Source organism: Sphaeramia orbicularis, chromosome 13 (genome assembly GCF_902148855.1).
Source record: "Sphaeramia orbicularis chromosome 13, fSphaOr1.1, whole genome shotgun sequence".
Classification (NCBI taxonomy): Eukaryota; Metazoa; Chordata; class Actinopteri; order Kurtiformes; family Apogonidae; genus Sphaeramia; species Sphaeramia orbicularis.
Genome location: NC_043969.1, coordinates 3353485 through 3368327, shown reverse-complemented (window position 1 = coordinate 3368327; position 14843 = coordinate 3353485). Strand labels below are relative to the sequence as shown.

Here is a 14843-nt window from a genome sequence, read left to right as displayed (position 1 = left end):
GAGTCCTAGAAACACTCCTTCACATGATTTACTAAATATGACCTCTCATCCAGATTAGTGACGTTCAAAGAGTTTTACAGCTGATAAAACAGATCAGAGGTTACAGACAATAAAACTTATAGGCCCTCTGGAACCTTTGGAGGAGGACGCTGACAGCCAAACTGTCCTCCATGATGGACAAAGACTCCCAGCCCCTCCAGCACACACTCACTGCACTGAGGAGCTCCATTAGTGACAGGATGAAACACCCAAAGTGCGTGAAGGACAGGTATCGCAGGTCTGTCCTTCTGCAGCTGTCAGGCTGCACAACAGAAACTGCTCCAAAAAGTCTGTGCAATAAACTGTGCAATAAACCTGTGGCCTGATCAGCCTGTACACAGCTGTAAATAGTATGTATATCTTTCTTGATTTGTCTTTATTTTTATTTTGCACTTCTTTTGCTCTTATGTGCTTTTGTGCTTTGCTGCTGTAAACCTGGAATTTCCCCTTGTGGGACTAATAAAGGCACATCTTATCTTAATACAGAAAAATAATACATGAACATAGAGAAAAACCTAAAGAACTGAATTATACAACACAAAACCGTAGAGTACATTTTAAATTGTAATTTTCTATTTAATGTAAATAATGTAGTGTAAAATACTGTAAGACTGTCCTTAAGTAAAACTTGTCAGTGCCATGAGGTGAGTCATGTCTGTAAACTCCTGTTAGTTTTAAAGACTTGAAGTGTTCAGCTGTTCTCAGGTCAGCAGACTGTTCGACTCAAAGCATCCAAACTAAAACCTGATTCACAAACAGCAGCAGCTTAAACACAACACATCTGCTCAGTAACAACACATTAGTCAAAACTAACCACAGTTCAGTGAACAGACTGAATCTGTGCAGTTCTTCACACACACCAGTAGACACACTGTAAAACACAAGGACTGAATAAGTCCAGTATTAGACTGATGGACCTGAATATATGGACACAAGGAAAGAGTTCCCATCAAAACCAAACCTGAAAAAGACCAAAACTAACAACTACATCCATCACAACTAAATAGAAACACTGGTGGTATGGAAAGTACTTAATAAGAATATAAATACAAGTATTATGGAAAGTACTAAATAAAAATACAAATACTGGTATGAGTATTTTAATGTGCTTTGTCAGAACCACACCAGATTAAATTCCTCTAACTCTGAACAGAATGTTAGTTCTAGGACAGGAGAATGGAGGCTAAGGCTGGAATTAGCACAGCTAGCTAATATCAAGGCAGAAAAAAAGGCTAATGTATCTGGGCTATTAAAAATATCAGCCTGCGGGGTAACCGTTCCTACATCAGTACAGTTTAGGCTAATGCTAAATAGTCTGCATTAGTGCATTATTTACATCAAACTCACCATTTAACCATGGCAGTCCATGGGAAAGTAGTCCTTTCAGCCGCACTCTGGTCTGCTTATGGCAGTATCACTCCGCCTTTATTTGACCATTAGAAGGAAATGTTACTCAGAGCGAATCCTTCCGCCGGTTAACATAGTCCATGCATGTCCACAGTCCGTCCAGGGGACAATCACGGCTCGTGGTCAAATTTCATCGGGCCCGCAGCTTTGCTGTAATAATGTATTATTTCTGTCCTGGTAGCACTGGCAAACTGAATAAGTCAATGCTAAAACTGTCAAATATATTCCCTCCTTTCACCACATGATGGCAGCACCATGTAAATACTGTCTGGCTCTGCATCCTTGACCTTTGACCTTTCTCTCCTCATTTCTGTCATGGCGGCTGCAAAGAAGAAGGAGAACGTTGACTAAAAACCCACCGCTATTAGAAGAGATGGTCATTCCAGAACTTCAACACTGAAAACCCAGGGAATTGTGTTTGTGTCATTTATAAAGAGACAGTTTCCTTTGAAAGGATTTGAACGTAAATAGACACTATTAGACTAAACATGCTAACATGTAGGACAGGCTAACGGGGAGGCTAAGGCTAACAGGAAGTGACCCGTTGGAAAAGTGTAACTGGTTCATAACATGGAGACTTGAGAAAAATCGGATCTGATATTCCCAGACACCAGGGGGACAGTGGAGTGGATTTGGATTATTTCTCATTAGTCTGTGATGAAAGCACCCAAACAGATTTATGAATGTGTGTTTGTGAAACTGTTGATGATATGAAATGACCATGGAGTAAAGTTTTTGGGGTCATTACAGATGGATGGTGAGAGAAGTGGATTGTCCACACTGATCTGCAATAAAGTCCACGATGAAGGAGGTAACCCCATGAAATGTCCCTGCAGAATTCACCAGCAGGCTCTGTGCCAAACGGCAGATCTGAACATGTTATGAAACCAGTGGTGAACGCAGTCACTTCTATTCCATCTGAAGCTGTATATCATCCAGTTTCAGCAGTTGTTTCACATCCAGACTAAAACACTACAAGTCATATACCACAACAATGGTCGGGGTCCGTGGTGCAACGAGTTTTCTCTGTTGGCTGACAGATTTGGCTTTTTTGGTTTAGGAAGTTCTGTAACTCACTTCTCTGATTTGTTCCTCACATTAAAACATGTTTGAGTGTAAACTTCAAATTATTAATCAGACATTAAATATCACCTCTCATCCACATTAGTGACGTTCAAAGAGTTTCACAGCCTTTACAGATAATAAAACTAATAGAGAAAAATCATAAATGAACTGAAAAGTAGAGCAGAACTGTCAAAGAACACATGAATTTCAGAGTCCACAGGTTAATCCAAAACTAAAAACATTCCAGTGTGAAGAGTCTGAAGTCATAGAGACGATGGTCTGCAGCAGGAGAATAGAACGCAGTACTTTGACTGCAGTCCAGTATGTCCGCTTAAGGACAAATCTGAGCATTTCCTGGATTTTCTACACCTTTATTCTTCAACTCCACCACATCTCAGAAGTAGTGATGGGATTTCCGGCTCTTTTTAGAGAACCGGCTCTTTTGGCTCGGCTCACTAAAAAGAGCCGGCTCTTTCGGCTCCCAAGTGGCTCTTCAGATTTTTTGATGCTTAAATTAATTTATTACCAACAATAATGCAAAGTTATGCGCAATATAAATGACTAATGTAAAAAAAACATCCACTATATCAAATGTTTATTATATAAATACACCTTTATTTATACACTCTAGAGTGATAAAAAAAATAAATTAGTGCAAAAAGAAATGCTTAACTATTTAAAAATGACCTTGACTAACTTTTAACTATTTTAAACTTTTAGCTTTTTACTACGAAACAAATTTAAAGAGAAACAACATACAGATGCTTACAGAATCACACAACAAAATATAAAATAAAATGTGTTAAACAAAAAGAAACAAAAATCAGCATCCAGATAACAGTTTTCTCCTTCAGTGAAGACTGGCACTGAGAAAAACCAAGTGCCTGAGCTTTGAGGGGTTGATCCTGTTTCTTCTCTGTAATTATCTGCCCTGTTTTGGAGCAGATTCTCTCTGAGGGCACTGATTTTGCTCCAATGCACAGTCTCAGTTCCATCACATGTGTAAGACGTGGCTAAACTGAAGCCTTGGTCTCCCACCAGCTCAGTGGGTCTGCACTTCTCTGGAAAAGGGGCTCCTCAAGGTAGGATCTCACTTCCAGAATCCAATCTGCTGAGGGATTCCGTCTGGTAGTGTCTCCACCTGCTCGTTCATTACAGAACCTCCAAACAGCACATGCTTGTGGCTCCTCTTGTTGGTGCTCTGCTGCCTCTTCTCCCTCTGGCAGTGCAGTTGACTGGCTGGATCTTGCTGCTGCTGCTGCTGCAGTTCTTCTCTGAGGAGCTTCATCAACTGCTCTGTTGTCATTAAAGGCCAGCTTCTTGAATCTTGGGTCAAGAATGGTGGTTTCTGAGAGAACAGTGTTGTATTCAGTTCTGTGGAACTTTCTGTCCATAGATGCACAGAGAGCAGCCGCTAACTCTGTCACTTTCCCTGTAGTTCCTCTGGTCTGGTGCTCAGCTGTCACTGTCTGCAGACCTTCGCACAGGATTAACATTTTGGAGGTTGTAACAGCTGAAAAAGAGGAAACAATAAGTGTTCAAATTATGCTTTGTTTTATTTAGCAGTATATATTATTACTTCTGGTCATGTCTAATCTGCTTTTCATACCAATAATGCAACAGCAACAAATAATAATAATAATGTGTAAACCTTTGTACAGTGCACCTGTGTGCACTCATCTCCACAGTGACCTGCTCAAACGGCTCCAGAACAGTGCATGCTTCCTGCAGTACCTCCCATTCCTCTTCCTCAGAGGATGAACCGATGTGTTCATAACAGCCAGGGTAGAGATGACTGCATCCTTGGACTCCAGAATCCATTTATCATATGAAAGGTGGCGTTCCACCTTGTGACACAGTCTTGTTGGAGCTTCATCTCAGGTGTGTCCATCTGGAGTTGGGTAGGTTTGAGCTTGTGTGTGGCTGTTGTGCTCCTGTGGAAAAACTCCACTATCACCTTCTCTTTGTCCACAGTGGGCTTCATCACCTTCACAGCATCTCTTACAAACAGGTTCAGTGTGTGTGCGAGACACGGGTGGTGGGTCCATTTCAGGGTTTGAATTGCTTTGGTTCTGTTAGCTGCATTGTCACTAACACAGTAAACCCTGTCGTTGTCCACGCCCCACTCTTTTGCCACTTTGAGCAGCTCCTCTGCTCAGTTCTCAGAAGTGTGTCTGTCACTGAACTCAAAACAATCCAGAAGACAGGATACCATTTGGTCATTTTCAACACAGTGACATGTAACTGACCAGTAGGATGTGGTGGTTGTGGATGTCCAGCTGTCAGTTGTTAGACAAACTGCTGTGGCTTTTTTCACCCTCTCTTGCAGTGGAACACATTCTCTGTCATAAAGGCCTGGGATGATTTTTTGGAAGAGTGTTTTCCTACTTGGAATTGCATACATTGGATTGAGTGCATGAAGAAACCTTCTGAATCCTTCGTCATCCACAACTGAAAATGGTTGGAAATCACATGCACTCATCGTAGCCAGTTTTTCATCAGTTGTGTTCTGTCTTGCTGGGGTCATAGACTTTTGCTCATAGAACTCTGTGTTGGACTTTTAGGTGGTTGTGGTGGTGTACTGGACGATGCTGTAGATGCTGCAGTAGCAGCAACAGTTGCAGTAGACGCAGTGGCACCTTCATTAATGTCACGTTCAGTTGTTTGTCTTTTTTCTTCCAGTTGAACGGATGGATGAACAGTTGTCATGTGTCTGTGCAGGTTGTTGGTGGAGCCAGCTCTATATGAGATTTTTGTTTTGCACACTCTGCATTCAGCCTTTGTTTGGTCTGTGGACTTGAAATGAGTCCAGATTTTGCTGCGTTTCCTGTTGTCACTCATTGTATTTAAACTTTTTTTACCTTTCCAGTCCGTTTTCGTTGTGGTCTCTCTGCTCTCTTTCTCTCTCATCTCCCTCCCTACTGTTCGTGTGCTGTGTGTGTAACTCCGCCCCTCTCCCCTCTGCTCAGCGCAGAAACGGACGACACCACACATACGGACCAATCAAATGTGGCTTTAAGAGGAAAAAAAAAGAGAGAGAGAGGGGAAAAAACAGAGCGGCTCCCAATCAGGAGCCAGCTCCCATCGTTCACATTTAAGAGCCGGCTCTTAGAGCTGATTTGTTCACGACCAACACATCACTACTCAGAAGTAAAAACTGTACTTTTACCTCCACGTTTTCACTCATCTGACAGCTTCAGTTCCCAGATAAACAACAGGAAGTCAGAACAGAGACCAGGAATTAAATGGAAGGAGGTTCAGGTTTCAAATAGTTGAACCAGTGAAACCACATCTGTTTGGGTGTGGACACAGAAAGTGGACGCACTCAAAGAAGCTGCAAACAACTACAAACATATTATCACTATTATCACTCTATTATCACTCTGTTATCACTATTATCACTGTATTATCTCTCTATTATCACTGTAGGCGACACAGTGGTGCAGTAAGAAGGTCCTGGGTTCCATTCCAACACCAGTCCATGGGGGTGGGACCTTTCTGTGTGGAGTCTGCATGTTCTCCCCATGTCTGTGGGTTCTCTCTGGTAATCTGGCTCCTCCCACCATCCAAACACATGCACTGATAGGTTAATTGGTTAATCTAAATCACCCATAGGTGTGAATGTGACAGTGATTGTTTGTCTCTATATGTCAGCGATGAGCTGGCGACATGTTCAGGGTGAACCCCACCTTCGCCCATAAGTAGCTGGGATAGGCTCCGCCCCCGTGACCCTAGTGAGGATAAAGCAGGTTCAGAAAATGAATGAATGAATGACTTATCACTCTATATTAACAACTGAATGGTACAATTGGAGTACAATGTAACACAAACATTTCATGACAATTTAACATGCTAACTCTTCAATAAAGAAATAATAATATAATAATAAAGAAATAAAAAAACACTGCCTCCAAAATGCTCATGAATGATCACAACTTTTAGTATGTGCTGCACAAATCACAGCATCACGATCACAGTGTCGTGACCTTCTTCAACAGTGTCAAATGTTTTTGAAATTCAGTTTGGGTTTGAAAAGTTTCCAAACTCCTTTCTTTTCCTTTCTTCTTTTCCCTTCAGGGGGTCACCACAGTGGATTTTTCTCTTCCAACACAAACTGCTGCGTCTTCTGCTGTTATCACCACTTCCTCTAAGTCTTCCTTTATTAAATCTGTATACCCTAATCTCACTTCCCTGAACTCATCCTTCAGTTTCCCCACTTTAGCTGTCCCTCTGGTGTTACTGTTCCTGATCTGATCTATCTTCGTCATCCCCAGTAAGTAGGACGACCAGGTGCTTCATGTGGGACAAGGAGTGTGTTTGTGTGGGACAATGTGGGACACGTAACTGTAATGCTGGAACAAAGTCTATATTTTTAAACAATGTCCATCTTACTGTCCAGCTTATAAATATGAATAACAACTATTTGATTTGGTTGCACACAGTGTGCATATTTTTGCACTGGGCATTTATTTTTTGCTTTTTTCCCACAGGTTTCAACAACTTTTTTTGCTTGTAAAAACAAAACAAAAAATCTACTTGTAAAAACGCATAAAAGAAACCTCAAGTTTCAAATATTGTAATTAAATACTTTTAGAAAACCAGCTTTTTTTTATTTGAGATCATGTTCTCAACCCTCAAAGGTAAACTAATCTATGTGCAATAAAACAAAAATGCAGAACTGACAACATTAGAACAGCTGATTCCACTTCCAGACAAACTAAAATGACTTCTACCAAAAACCTTTGTGCATCCAAACACAGAACAGTCAAACATTTAACATTCTAACACAGTAATAAAAATAGAACAAGATACGGTAAATATCCTGTGGAATTTTGTCAAAAAACAAATATCCACAAACTTAACAAAAGCATATTTTGTCACGTCAAGTCTCTCAGTTCAAACTCCAAACTTAAAAATAGTTCAAGGGAATATGGATTAAATCTGACCAAACATCACATACGTACAGTATCGTACTCGCCTCCATGCACGATTGAGAAATAAGTTTGACACAGTTCTCAGAATACCCTCTGTCAATCATCCCCCACTGCTTTCACCCCTGTACAAACATTTTCCCATTCTTTTCTGTCGTTGCATCTTCTTTTTTTTGTGCAGTTTCCATGATTTCCTCCAATATTTGCATGTCTGTGTCTGAGGCTTTTGTTTTCTGTGTGTCAGTGGGCGGAGCTCAGGAGGACACAGGTGATAGGTTGATGGACTCCTGACCCCACGTGTATGTTGGGTGATTGACAGTGGACACAGCCAATGGTGATCGTACTGTTACTGCTATAAAATGACAGTCATGTTTAGAGGAAGGCGACTGTCCTGCACTTTGGACAGACACAGCCAATCAAATGACGGACATGGTCTCAATTTGTGGGATGTGGAAAAAATGGTCCTAATGCTGTGCAGTCCCACACAAAGAGGGACACCTGGTCACCCTACCAATAAGAATGGCACAGTTTTCATCTCTTCCACTTCCTGTTCAGCTTCCTGCTTTTTGGAGATAGTCACCATTTCCAGACCATACGTCATAGCTGCTCTCACCACAGTTTTCTAGATCTTCCCTTTTCCCTTCACTTCAAGCCTCTTATCACATGTCTCCAACCACTCCATCCTGCTTGGATTCTTATCTTCACCTCTTTGCCACACTGACCATTACTTTGGATGGTCGACCCCAATTACAGATTAGGCCTAAACACCTCCGATAATGTCCATGGTGCTCTTTGTAATGCTGTGGAATTCTACCTCACCATTACTGAGAATACACAAAACTTCCATGTCCACTTCCTGAACCTGACATCTGGAACCAGAGCAGTACGGATTATACATAAGGTTGGACTTTTACAACACACTCATAATCTCTTTATTCAGTCAAAACTATTAAAAATTCATGATCTTGTAAAATATTATACAGTAATAATCTTATTTAAAGCATTCAACAAATTACTACCAAGTAATATACAAAAAAAACTTCACAATTGGGGAGAGTAGTCATAATTTGAGAGGCTGTGCAGATTTGGCATTACCCAAATTTGGAACCACTGGTAAACGTTTTTGTGTGTCTGTATGTGGAGTGAAACTTTGGAACAGTCTGGACATCCAACACAAGCAACAGCAAAATATCCACTGATTTAAACTGTTCTACAAAAATATGATCTGGTCCTAGTATAAAGATGGAGGCTCTGAAAACTGATGTTCCATCAATATTCTGTCTTATATGTTCATGTGTGTTTGTTGTTCCTCATCTAGTTGGTCTGTGTTGTCCTTTACCATCTGCTGTTGTTCTGACCATGGCTGGGATGTGTTGTCTTTTACCATTAGTGCTGGTGGAGTTTTTTGTTTTCTTTTTTTACCATTGTTGGTCTGTAATTGTTATCATGTAAGTTGACGGTCAACTGTTATCATGGTAACACCACCAGGAATGTACTTTGTTTCTATTGTTGTTTTTTTTTTTTTTTTACACACATTTTGGTTATGCAATGTAAATGCTGTCAAATGAGTTCATTCTAATTTAGGCCTATTTTGTTCTATTTTGTTCATTGTTCTGGTTTTAAGTCAAAGGACAGGAGTGAGGATTTAAAATGTTCTTATGTTCAGTTATTTGATGATGAGAATGGGGGTGGGATTAAATAAGTTTTTCTTCTTCCCACTCTTTTGAGTATAGATGAATGATTTTTTTTCTTTTTAATTTTGAATTTGCATGTATTCTATAAATGCTCGAAATAAACAAATAAACAAATTAACAACACTAACACAAATGCTAGCTAGCTAAGCCCCTGGTGTCAGCTAAAGGTGGAGGTGAGGGGCTTCACTACCCAAAGTGGCTGAAGAACCAGCCACGTTTACAAAGTCGCTGAGTTAAACATTCAGATTTTCATGTGCTTTATCAAAACCACCACGGATTCAATTTCTCCAACTTCGCTGACAGAATCTTAGTACAAGGACACGAGGACTGCAGAATAAAAAAGGGGAGGGCTGAGTTAGCATAGCTAGCTAGCTAACATCAAGGTTAAAAAAAAAAAAAAAAACAGCTAAACATATCCGGGCTCTTACCAGCCTGTGGGGTAACCGTTTCCACATCATTCCAGTTTAGGTGAATGCTAAACAGTCTGCATGAGAGCATTATTTAGATCAAACTCAGCATTTCTCGTCGTCAGTCCATGGGACACAAACCCCTTCAGCCGCATTCGGGTCCAACTGAGGCAGGATCACTCCGCCGAAATCTGACCGTCACAAGTTAATGTTACTCAGAGCGAGTCCTTCCGCCGGTTAACATAGTCCTTTCTTGATTTGGACAAACTCTCACTTTTTTTTTTATTTGTTGGAATTGTATGAATTTGACTATATAACTCTTTTTTGTTGTATCAGTCAGTTAAATCCCCCTCAACGCTGGTATGCTTTAGAACAGTTTGTTTCCCATTCCAATATTACAGCATATATTGTCCGTACACAGCAGCCTTTTTTCTCTTCCTTCAGTTTTTTTCATTCAGAACTTCAAAATAGGACCAAGGCTCCTGTAGTCCAACGGCATATTTAAAGACATTAACTGGCATTTGTTTGACCTTTCAAGGCCACTCAAGGTCAAAGGTCATGGCACCCAATGAAAGCCCATGTGTGTCTTCTTATCTATTACCAACAGTAATTATATCAATATATTCAACTGTTTAAGTTATAGCACTTTGAAATGTGTCTCATTAGAAACAAAAGGGGATTTTTAAAAATTGAAAAATTCATTAAAAATTCAAAAATCAATATTTCCTAATTCTTTGAACAAATGTGGTAGATCTTGCCCAAAGGAACCTTTGCTATGAATTTCAATTGATTCTGGCAGACGGTTTTGGAGAAGAAGGTTCTAGAGATCTGGACATAGATGACTTTGGGTTTGAACTTTCAAACTCACTCCAGGTCAAAGGTCATGGCACCCAATGAAGCCCATATGTGACTTCCTATCTGTTGCCAATACTAATTATATCAATATTTTTGAACGACTTTCAACTTATAGCACTTTGAAATGTGTCTCATTATAAGCCAAAGGAAATTAAACAAAAAAAAAAAAATCATAAAAATCTCAAAAATCAGTATTTCCTAATTCTTTGAACAAACTTGGTCAACAAATATCAAGATTCTGTATAAATTGTTTATGGACTCATGACAGACAGATGGACGCCAACTGATCCCAATAATAGTCCATCAGAGCCTTTGGGCCGTTGGACTAAAAACTGAACTGGAATCAACTCTTGGAGATCTGACAAAAGTGTCAAACAGTCAACAGAAGCAACTACTGAAAGTCTGTGTTTCCAAAACTCACACATAGAAATTCAAAGTCTAAAAGTGGACAGAGCTCTTCTAGTTGAAGTAAGAACAGATAAAAGAAGAAAGATTACACACACACACACACACACACACACACACACACACACACACACACACCACTAAACACAGAAGTCATAGTCTTTGACGTACTTATAGACCTGCCTTATTCAGGTGTGTATTTATTGACTAGAATTTTAATTAATGTCATGAAAATTACCAAGAAATGAGAAAAAAATCATCAAAACAAACTGTAAATCTGATCCAAAATGAATAATGTACTAGAAAAAAGAATTAAACCAACAAAATAAAAAAAAGAATAAAATCTGGGGGAAAAATAATTAAATAAGGAAAACGAGGAACCAGAGTGAACAGAAGCAGACTAGATCAGCAGAACCTGGTCCTGGTCTCCAGGTGTGACCCCCCTCCGCCCTCTACTGGCCGCCTCATGGAACTACAGCTCATACAGATGAATGGGCTCATTTCACTGGATTCACATTCTGTTTTTCAAAGGAACTTTTGAACTGAGATCAGACAGCATTTATGAGATCTGCACTTCTACATTCCGATTTACATGTATATACACACATTTCATATTTATATACATCTGCATTAATCACAACCTCAACTACTCACAGAATTTGAGGAGAAGTTCAAACCAATTTATCTGGAGGAGGTTTGGGCAACTGGACTTCACTCCAAAGATTCCCAGGACGACTTTTTCCTCTTTTCTTTTTCTTTTCTTACAGTTCAAAGGCACAGGTGGTTTGGTGCACATACACTGAATGCAGTAATGGTGTTTAACCTTTAGGTGGAAAACCTTTAAACAAACACACAAACAAACAACAGTTAACTGACCAATAAGAGCAAAATGCTATAAATACAAAATCACCATTAGATAGAAAAATAGATATTTACATGTTGATAAAATACAGTACAAAAATGGTTTGATTTAAATTGATTGAGAAATCTATAATAATATATAATATTTTTAACACATCTGAATAAATAGAATAAGCAGAAACAAAAAATCCAATTTATTACATTCAATTAACACTATTTAAACCCAACACACTCACTACTAGAACTATAATTAACAGACATAATTAAACAACTGAAACCCTGTGCCCAGGCTATTTCCATTTCAAATACCTGATTATTTGGAATCTAAAGCCCAAATAACCCACCTGTTTACCAAAAACCACCCACCGCTGCAGTTCCAAACAGGCAGCTTTAAGTTGAACCCTTTAAAGCCTGTTTGCGCTCACACTAGTGATGTTACGCCTGAAGCAGATGCTCCACTCTGTGTCGGGGCTTCACAGCAGAAGAATCGCAACAAGATGTTTGGAAGCCTCGCTTCACCGGGAGAACAATCAGGTGACTCCCCAAATGAAGCTTCATTGGGTCACACGCGTATCGGCGACGTGTCACTGCAGCTTTGAATGAAGGGCGGGGTGTCAAAGTCCAAATGCTTCAAAATGGACACAATCCTTCAGAAGGTTGTGGGTTTTTGAGAAGAGGAGTTTGACTAGTGTTAGAAAGTTTCAGAGATTTAGGAGAAGGAGAGTGGAGTTTAGGTCAGATTAGTAGAACATCAGATGACGTTCCACTGGCACAGTTATGAACACACACTATACACTGATTTATATACCTGCACACACACACACACACACACACACACACACACACACACACACACACATATAAACATACACACACACACACACACATACATACATACACACACATATACACACACTTAAATACATACACACACACATACACACACACACACACACACACACACACACACACACACACACACATACATACATACACACACACACATACACACACTTACATACATACACACATACACACACACGCACACACACACATGCACACAGGTCACTGAGAACTTTCATTATGAGGAAGGGAAATGCTGCCATCTACTGGGCACATGGAGGAGTTACATATGTGTACACAAAGACCTGGGTCTGTCCTGGTCTGTCCAGGGTCTGTCCTGGTCGGTCCTGGTCTGTCCTGAGTCTGTCCTGGTCTGTCCTGGGTCTGTCCTGGTTAGTCCTAGGTGTGTCCTGGTCTGACCTGGTCTGACCTGGTCTATCCTGGGTCTGTCCTGGTCTGTCCTGGTCTGTCCTGGGTCTTTCCTGGTCTGTCCTGGTCTGTCCTGGGTCTGTCCTGGTCTGTCCAGGGTCTGTCCTGGTTAGTCCTAGGTGTGTCCTGGTCTGACCTGGTCTATCCTGGGTCTGTCCTGGTCTGTCCAGGGTCTGTCCTGGTTGGTCCTAGGTGTGTCCTGGTCTGACCTGGTCTGACCTGGTCTGTCCTGGGTCTGTCCTGGTCTGTCCAGGGTCTGTCCTGGTTGGTCCTAGGTGTGTCCTGGTCTGACCTGGTCTGTCCTGGGTCTGTCCTGGGTCTGTCCTGGTCTGTCCAGGGTCTTTCCTGATTGGTCCTAGGTCTGTCCTGGTCTTTCCTGGTCTGTCCTGGGTCTGTCCTGGGTCTGTCCTGGTCTGTCCTGGTCTGTTGCACACATGTCTGCCAAATGCGTAAACATAAACATGTGTCATTGAAGCCCACATGGATGCTGACCTGGTCCTGACACTGACCTGTTGGAATGGATCCTGTCTGGGTCAGATTACACTCATCTATCCCATAATAGTCCCATGCACATTCACACAGGCTCCATGTAGAATAATGAGTCCACTGAACTAAACCTACTGTAAACTGTTTATATGTAGTGTGTGATCCGGCGGTCAGTGAACGCACCACTGTGGTTGTGTGACTGTAGGAAGCTGCTGTAATTCCATGTGTGTCCAGCAGGTGTCCCCAGTGGCTCCAGAGTCACTCCACCTGTTGAGGCGCTGTTCCTCTGCCTGTGACCCTCCCATCCAGTCAGTTAGTGGCTGTTCATTTACAGCTGTGACAGGAGTCTGTCTGAACCTGAACTCAGCCTTTTCCTGCTTTTCTCTGAGCTCTGCACAAACTGGAAATGCTCTGTTGGCTCTGAAAAGGTGAGGGGGGGGCAGTGAAAACCAGACTGTGCAGTAATAGGTGGAACAGTGACCCCTCCATCCTGTCATACTTCTATTTGATCTTTATTAATTATTTGTGTCTTTCTTTTAGTGCAGTTGTTCATATGTGATCGTATATATGGGTTGTTTTTAGTTGGTGTTTTTCAGATTGTTTTTCTGTGTTTTGATTTGGTGCTGTGTGTTTTGCTGTTTCCTTCTTTAACAGCATCTGGGATGTTTGAATTAACTGACAGCTCATTAATCTGAGTCTGAACTCTTCATTCGTTCAGCTCCACAGCTCCGCCTTCAACACTATTTCTGACCAATGACAACACAGAGGTGGTTTGGAGTGCCGGCCCTTTAAATGCACAGGACGGGCTTCAGGCCCCGCCCCTACATGCACATATGTGAAAGATGAGGGGGCGGAGCCTGGTGTAGACAGACATACTTGTCATACCTGTGACTGAAGCTCATTGGTTCATGCCCAGACCAGTTTAAGAGCACACCTGTGTGAGGAACACACACACACACACACACACACACAAATACACACACACAGACACACACAGAAACACAAATACACAAACACAAATACACATACAAATACACACACACAAATACACAGACACACACAAATACACACAAATACATACACACACACATATACACACAGACACACACACACACACACACAAATGCACACACACACAAACAAATCACACACACACACAAATACACACAGACACACACAAATACACACACACACAAACACACACAAACACACACAGACACACACACACACACACACACACACACACAAACACACACAGACATACACACATAAATACACACACAGACAGACACAAACACACATACACACACACACACCCTCAACACTTAAATATGTGGGCAAAGGCGTGGCTTTAATGCTAAGCTCCGCCCACTTCATTCATGTTTTTAAAAACTTCAGATTATTTTTCACAATTTAAATAA

General features: G+C 41.0%; 1 long non-coding RNA gene across 1 annotated transcript; it reads right to left on the bottom strand.

Moving 5' to 3' along the window:
• Nucleotides 1-454: 454 nt before the first annotated feature.
• LOC115431909 (uncharacterized) lies at nt 455-14244 on the bottom strand. The gene is made up of 3 exons (XR_003937146.1): nt 14126-14244; nt 873-877; nt 455-466 (listed from the first exon to the last, which is right to left on the bottom strand). It is a non-coding gene; the product is annotated as an uncharacterized LOC115431909 (long non-coding RNA).
• Nucleotides 14245-14843: the final 599 nt, after the last annotated feature.